The following is a 6,292-nucleotide window of genomic DNA, read 5'->3' as shown; positions in this document are numbered from 1 at the left end:
GGCAGGTGCGGGAGCTCTCCTCAGTATGAGGCTCCCAAGCTTGCTCTGCTTGTCTCTGATTTCCAGCCAGCAGTCAGAAATGTAGAGAGAAATGAAATTCTATTTTTTAAGCCACTGCGTATCTATATCCCCTTATCAAGAAGCTTAGCTCGTTCTCTACTGATATTAGTCCTCAAAGGACTGCATGGAGCAGGGGCCACTGCTGGTATGAAACTCCGGCACAGAGCTCTTCTGTAAAAGTGAAATGAACTATCTTTTCTTTAAATCATTATGTTCTGGGGTCTGTAGCCTATTCTAAATAATGCATATAGCAAATAGATCAGGCACACCTATCTTGCACCAGCAGGAAGAAGGCTATGAAATCTGAACAGCCTTCTACAAGCACATATTTCTAACACTTGCAAAAAGTAGAGAATAATGAGTAAAGGACAATAGACAAAGAATTGCTCACAGAAAATAGAACAAGCTCTAACCAAGAATGTATTCCATTGCCAGGGCAAGGAGTCTGTTTTTCTGCCCATTAGAATTTCGCCATTGTTATAAACCACTGAGTCCTGCTCATTTCCCATTTCCCAATTTTCCATTTGTGAAAGAGAGATTTTATTGCAGATATACCATTCTACAACATCATTACGTACTGGATGTAGGTGTGGGAGGCAAGAGCCACCCTGTCACTTGACGGAGAGGACAGCACATCACCCAGAGATCCTGGACTTGGAGATGGATGCAGCACCCAGACAGGACTTTGGGTTGTTGATATGTGGTGATTACGCTCCACTGCTGAGAAAAAACGGTGAGCCTGGCTACATGGAGGGCCAAAGGAGTGAGCTGTGATGGATCACTATTTTCTCCAGTGTCCATTCTCCTCTTCCTTTCAAAAATAGAAACACCAAGTTTTAGCTAAATACATGGCCAAGAGCTACAGACCAGAATTCCCCAGCCTCACTGGTCTCTTCCTCCAACCAAGTCCAGGCCAACAGAATGTAAGCAGACGTGAGGTGTGCAACTCCTGTGTTGCCTCTGTAAAAATGAAGCATCTGCTGGATGCAGTGGCTCATGCCTGTAATCCAAGTACTTTGGGAGGCCAAGGCAGGTAGATCACCTGAGGTCAGGAGTTTGAGACCAGACTGACCAACATGGCAAAACCCCGTCTCTACTAAAAAGACAAAAATTAGTCAGGCATGGTGGCAGGCGCCTGTAATCCCAGCTACTTGGGAGGCTGAGGCAGGAGGATGGCTTGAACCTGGGAGGCGGAGGTTGCAGTGAGCCGAGATCATGCTGTTGCACTACAGCCCACCAGCCTAGGCAACAAGAATGAAACTTCATCTCAAAAAAAAAAAAAGCATTGTCCCCAGGACAATTCTCATTCCTCCTTCCCAGCCCCTGGAAAATGGCAGCTGCTGGACAACTAGGAAAGCCTTAAATAAGTTGAAATTTTAATTTACAGCCAATAGTTCAGGTACGCAGGCTGGTACCAAACTGTAAAGGAATGGGAAACAATAAGGATAATGTAGTAACTCTGTAATCTGTCTCTGTCCACTCCATTTTAAAATTCTGAGATATCCTCTTTTTGTTATGAACATCACCTTTCTTTTGTACAATGATGGTAATAACAGGCCATAGATTATTTTTGATGTTCTTGCTTTACAAAATAAGTGTCAGCATCCCAGTTTTTAAAAAACGATATTAATCCATGAAATCCAAAAATCTGGGAACCATCACAATAGGATACAGTGACAAGGAAGTCTTTAGGTACAGAAATTACAAGATCAAATGTATTCTCTAGGAAGTCAACTAAAACGTCAGTCTAGTGAGTTATGAATTCTCCTATCCATAACCCTGTCAGAAAATGGTGGGAGAGCAGCGCTAGCAGACAAGACTATAAAAACTATTTACTAAGATAGCAAAGTACCATTAAAGAGAAATTCCTCCTTTCATGTGATTTTCTTCACTATTACTTACAAGTCTGTTTACAACATATTTTTAGAAGACATAATTAATATTCAGATATTTCATCAACAATGAAGTCCTTATAAGTAAATCCAGAGAATTACGATTTGTTCTGAGAACCACACAGGGAATGTGATTTCACTATCATTCTTAGTCATTCAACAAGCATTCATTAAGCCAGGAACTTGGGGAATGAAGAAGGATACAAAGATAAAAAAACACATAGGGCCGGGCGCGGTGGCTCACGCCTGTAATCCCAGCACTTTGGGAGGCCGAGGCGGGCGGATCACGAGGTCAGGAGATCGAGACCATCCTGGCTAACACAGTGAAACCCCGTCTCTACTAAAAAATACAAAAAATTAGCCGGGCGTGGTGGCGGGCGCCTGTAGTCCCAGCTACGCGGGAGGCTGAGGCACGAGAATGGCGTGAACCCGGGAGGTGGAGCTTGCAGTGAGCCGAGATCGCGCCACTGCACTCCAGCCTGGGCGACAGAGCGAGACTCCGTCTCAAAAAAAAAAAAACACACACATAGATCCTGCCTTCAAGAATATCAAAGTCTGATGAATAACATGGCTATGTAAAATATAACTATAACACATTTTGGCTGGGCGCAGTGGCTCACACCTGTAATCGCCGCACTTTGGGAGGCCAAGTTGGGGGGGGGGGGGGGTGAATCATTTGCGGTCAGGAGTTCGAGACCAGCCTGGCCAATATGGCAAAACCCCAACTCTACTAAAAATACAAAAATTAGCCAGGCGTGGTGGGGCACACCTGTAATCACAGATACTTGGGAGGCTGAGGCAGGAGAATTGCTTGAACCCAGGAGGCGGAAGTTGTAGTGAGCCGAGATTGCACTACCACTGCACTCCAGCCTGGGTGACAGAACAAGACTCCGTCTCAAAAAAAAAAAAAAAAAAAAAACTATAATACATTTTCAGAGTTATAATAGATGATATACAATGTGAGAGGGAGAAAGTCCTAACACTGGGATTCTATAAGTTGTTTTTTTGTTCGTTTGTTTGTTTGTTTGTTTGTTTGTTTTTTGAGACGGAGTTTCACTCTTGTTGCCCAGGCTGGAGTGCAATGGCGCGATCTCAGCTCACTGCAACCTCTGCCTCCCGGGTTCAAGCTATTCTCCTGCTTCAGCCTCCTGAGTAAGCTGGGATTACAGGCACGTGCCACCACACCCAGCTAATTTTGTATTTTTAGTAGAGGCGGGGTTTCTCCGTGTTAGTCAGGCTGGTCTGAAACTCCCAACCTCAGGTGATACGCCCACCTCAGCTTCCCAAAGTGCTGGGATTACAGGCGTGAGCCACCGCGCCCGGCGTGGGATTCTGTAAGTTGTTTTCGTGAGTTTCTAAGCTACATTCTATCAATTCTAGCATGCCGCACACAGGTCCAAAACTCCAGTTTGACATAAAGTGTTTGGGATAAGCAGAATCTTTCTAACAGGCTTGAGGACCTCCCCCCCACCACCACAGCCTGGAAACACTTTATTTTCTTGTGAGATAGCCTAAGACTCTTCTTGCCTAATCTTTCTTTCTTCAGATTCCAGACCTGCATCAGAGTCTGAAAGCTCTCCCTACCTAGTCCACTCCTTCACCCGTTATCCTTCACAGGTGTTTCCCCAAAAACCTCTTTTATGTCGAATCCGATCCTCTTGGTATTAGCTTTTAGAGAACTTGAATTAACAGAAGGAGTGTCCAGTTATCGAACATTGCATAAAAAGAACCCTAAACCGTAGCTCAAAACAACAATCATTTTATTATATCTCATGATTTGGTAGGCCAGGAGTTCAGGCAAGGCTGCCCTAGGTGATCCTTTTGTTCTGTGGGGCCGATGGGCTGGTTGGGAGGGGCTGGGATGGCTTCAATCACACGTCTGCTGCGTTACTGGAGGTAATTGGAAATCTGGGCTCAGCTGGGACTGTCAACCATACTGCCTGCTCATGGCATCTTCTCCACCATGGAGGCTGTATGACTTTTAAGACCTAGCCATAGAAGTCATATAACTTCACTTCTGCCATACTCTACTGATAAAAGTAATCAGAAACACAACCAGAGTTAAAATGAGGCAATACACACCTCCTCCTTGAAGCCGGGAATGCCAAAGAATTTGCTGTTATGTTTCTAAATCGCCACATGAGGGCACCCTTTCTCTTATGAAACCACTAAGTTTCATCAACTTCAGGAGACTATCATTCAAACCAGAAGAGATGTATTAATTCTAACCAAAAGAATACTTGCTACCACAAAAATGCTGTATGGATCAGCAAACATACGTTCTAGTTTATACCCTCTTTTGTCATTACAGTTCAATTGTCAATGCCCCAATCAACAAAAAGGGAATTCAGATCTAGTGCTTTACACTCCAGATGACGTGAATCTAAAGACCATGACCCTGGTGACCACATTAGTTTCTTTAACGGTAAAGTCTGTATTTCCTACAAGTATAGAAGGCTGTCATGAAACGTGAACCCTGGCCACTGACTGATCATTCTTGGTGTGCGAAACTGTTACTCGTTTGGTTACTAGCAAGCACACAGAGGAGAGTAAATTGCACCTGAGCCTAACCTCCGACTAAGGGGCTGCTGTGACCTACTGTTGCCTTTTGGAACTTTAATTGGGGAGGTAAAAAACATGGAGTTATGATTACCAAAGGATAATGAGTTAAACTTCAAAGGAATAACTCAGTCTTATATCCCTGTCATCTTTTGCCGAGGCATCTTCATAAAGACTAAGCACGTTACGACCATGCAGCAGTGATTTTCCTTGGTTACAGAGCAAGAGCGGATTTGCCATCCTAGTCGTTGATAATGGTGAACGTCAACTTTGTTTTGTGTGCACACATATGTGCTAAACATTCACTTGAAAGATACCTTGAGAACTACTTTGGCATAGTACAAATGCATTTGACAGGCTTTTTTGTCTTGCCTCTCAAATTAGCAAATTTCCCTAGCCCTGAATAAAACCAAGCAACTGCAGTATATAGAAAACTTTAGGAACCCTAAATAATGGATTGAAATTCTATTCAAACTTAACACCTAATTGTACTTTCTTAGTTATCAGTAACTAGACTATGTCATTCAGGGATCAATCTACCTCAAAGTAAATAGATTAAAATATCTTAATCTAAGAAATCGTTCAGTTATAAAAAATATGATTAACCTAGCACTTTTTTTCAAGTTTTTCCTCCTCTACCATAATTTTGATATGAAAAGTGGAGTTCTTGGCAGAAAAAGCAGAGTCTATGTCTGAATCATTCAGAGAAACAATGGTTAGCACAGTTTAGCACCTAAAAGTTGTCCAACAAATATTTGTTGAAGCCAGGCACTGTGGCTTACGCCTGTAATTCCAGCACTTTGGTCAAGGTGGGTGGATCACTTAAGACCGGGAGTTCGAGACCAGCCTGGCCAACATGGCGAAACCCTGTCTTTACTAAAAATACAAAAAATTAGCTGGGTATGGTGATGCACACCTGTAGTCCCACGTACTTGGGAGGCTGAGGCAGGAGAATTGCTTGAACCTGGGAGGTGGAGGTTGCAGTGAGCTGAGATCATGACACTGCACTCCAGCCTGGGCGACAGAGTGAGACTCTTCCTCAAAAAATAAATAAATGAAATAAAATAAAATATTTGTTGAATGATTGGTTGAATGAATGAATGGATAAGTGGTATTTATTTGTGTTAACTTACTCAGCTAGGATTTTCATTTACACATCTTCCAGAAGGTAGTGGTATAAATTAAAAATAATAGGTAAGATAGAGGCTAATTTAAATTTGAAATAGCTATATGGTGTCTATTCAGCTTGTTAACGATTAATACTTAGATGTTAATTATAATTTACTTAGGACAGATTTCCTTTGAACTTCATTTCTTACGTGTCCATATCAGACAATTAGGTCTTTTTAGCTAAACCCTGATATTCTGGTTATCTTAATAACCATTACATCACCAACAATGATTAAAAGGTATTACCTTAATTACTTTCAGGCGAGGAATTTATCCACTTTGTTCAGCAGCAAGAAGGGCACATGACACAGAGTAAGCAACCGTTAAATACCTGTTGAATAAGGCACTTAATTATTAAACTCCATTTCTCAATGTGAGTATATAACAAAGAATGTGCAGCCATCCCTAATCCACCCTACATATCTACATTCTGATCACTACAGCAACCCTGAAAAGTAGGTATTATTTTATTCATTTCATAAATTAGGAAATTCTCACGGCTGGGATGTGACAGCACTTGCATTTGAAGCTATATTTGTATGTTCCCAAAGTCTTTTTAATTGCCTCCCCAGGCGCAGTGGCTCATGCCTGTAATCCCAACACTTTGGGAA

At 42.3% G+C, this 6,292-nt stretch overlaps 1 long non-coding RNA gene across 1 annotated transcript in view; it reads right to left on the bottom strand.

Moving 5' to 3' along the window:
- Positions 1-576: 576 nt before the first annotated feature.
- The window catches only part of LOC109028869 (uncharacterized), a 32,089-nt gene continuing 26,373 nt past the window's right edge, over positions 577-6,292 (bottom strand). The window contains exons 2-3 of the long non-coding RNA XR_002007849.1: positions 5,928-6,012; positions 577-871 (exon numbers count right to left, since the gene is read on the bottom strand). This is a non-coding gene — a long non-coding RNA (uncharacterized lncRNA). The remainder of the gene's footprint in view (positions 872-5,927; positions 6,013-6,292) is intronic.

The sequence above is a fragment of the Gorilla gorilla genome, chromosome 9 (assembly GCF_029281585.2).
Source record: "Gorilla gorilla gorilla isolate KB3781 chromosome 9, NHGRI_mGorGor1-v2.1_pri, whole genome shotgun sequence".
Taxonomy (NCBI): domain Eukaryota; kingdom Metazoa; phylum Chordata; class Mammalia; order Primates; family Hominidae; genus Gorilla; species Gorilla gorilla.
Note: the sequence above shows the minus strand (reverse complement) of the source record. Positions and strands in the feature narration are given on the sequence as shown.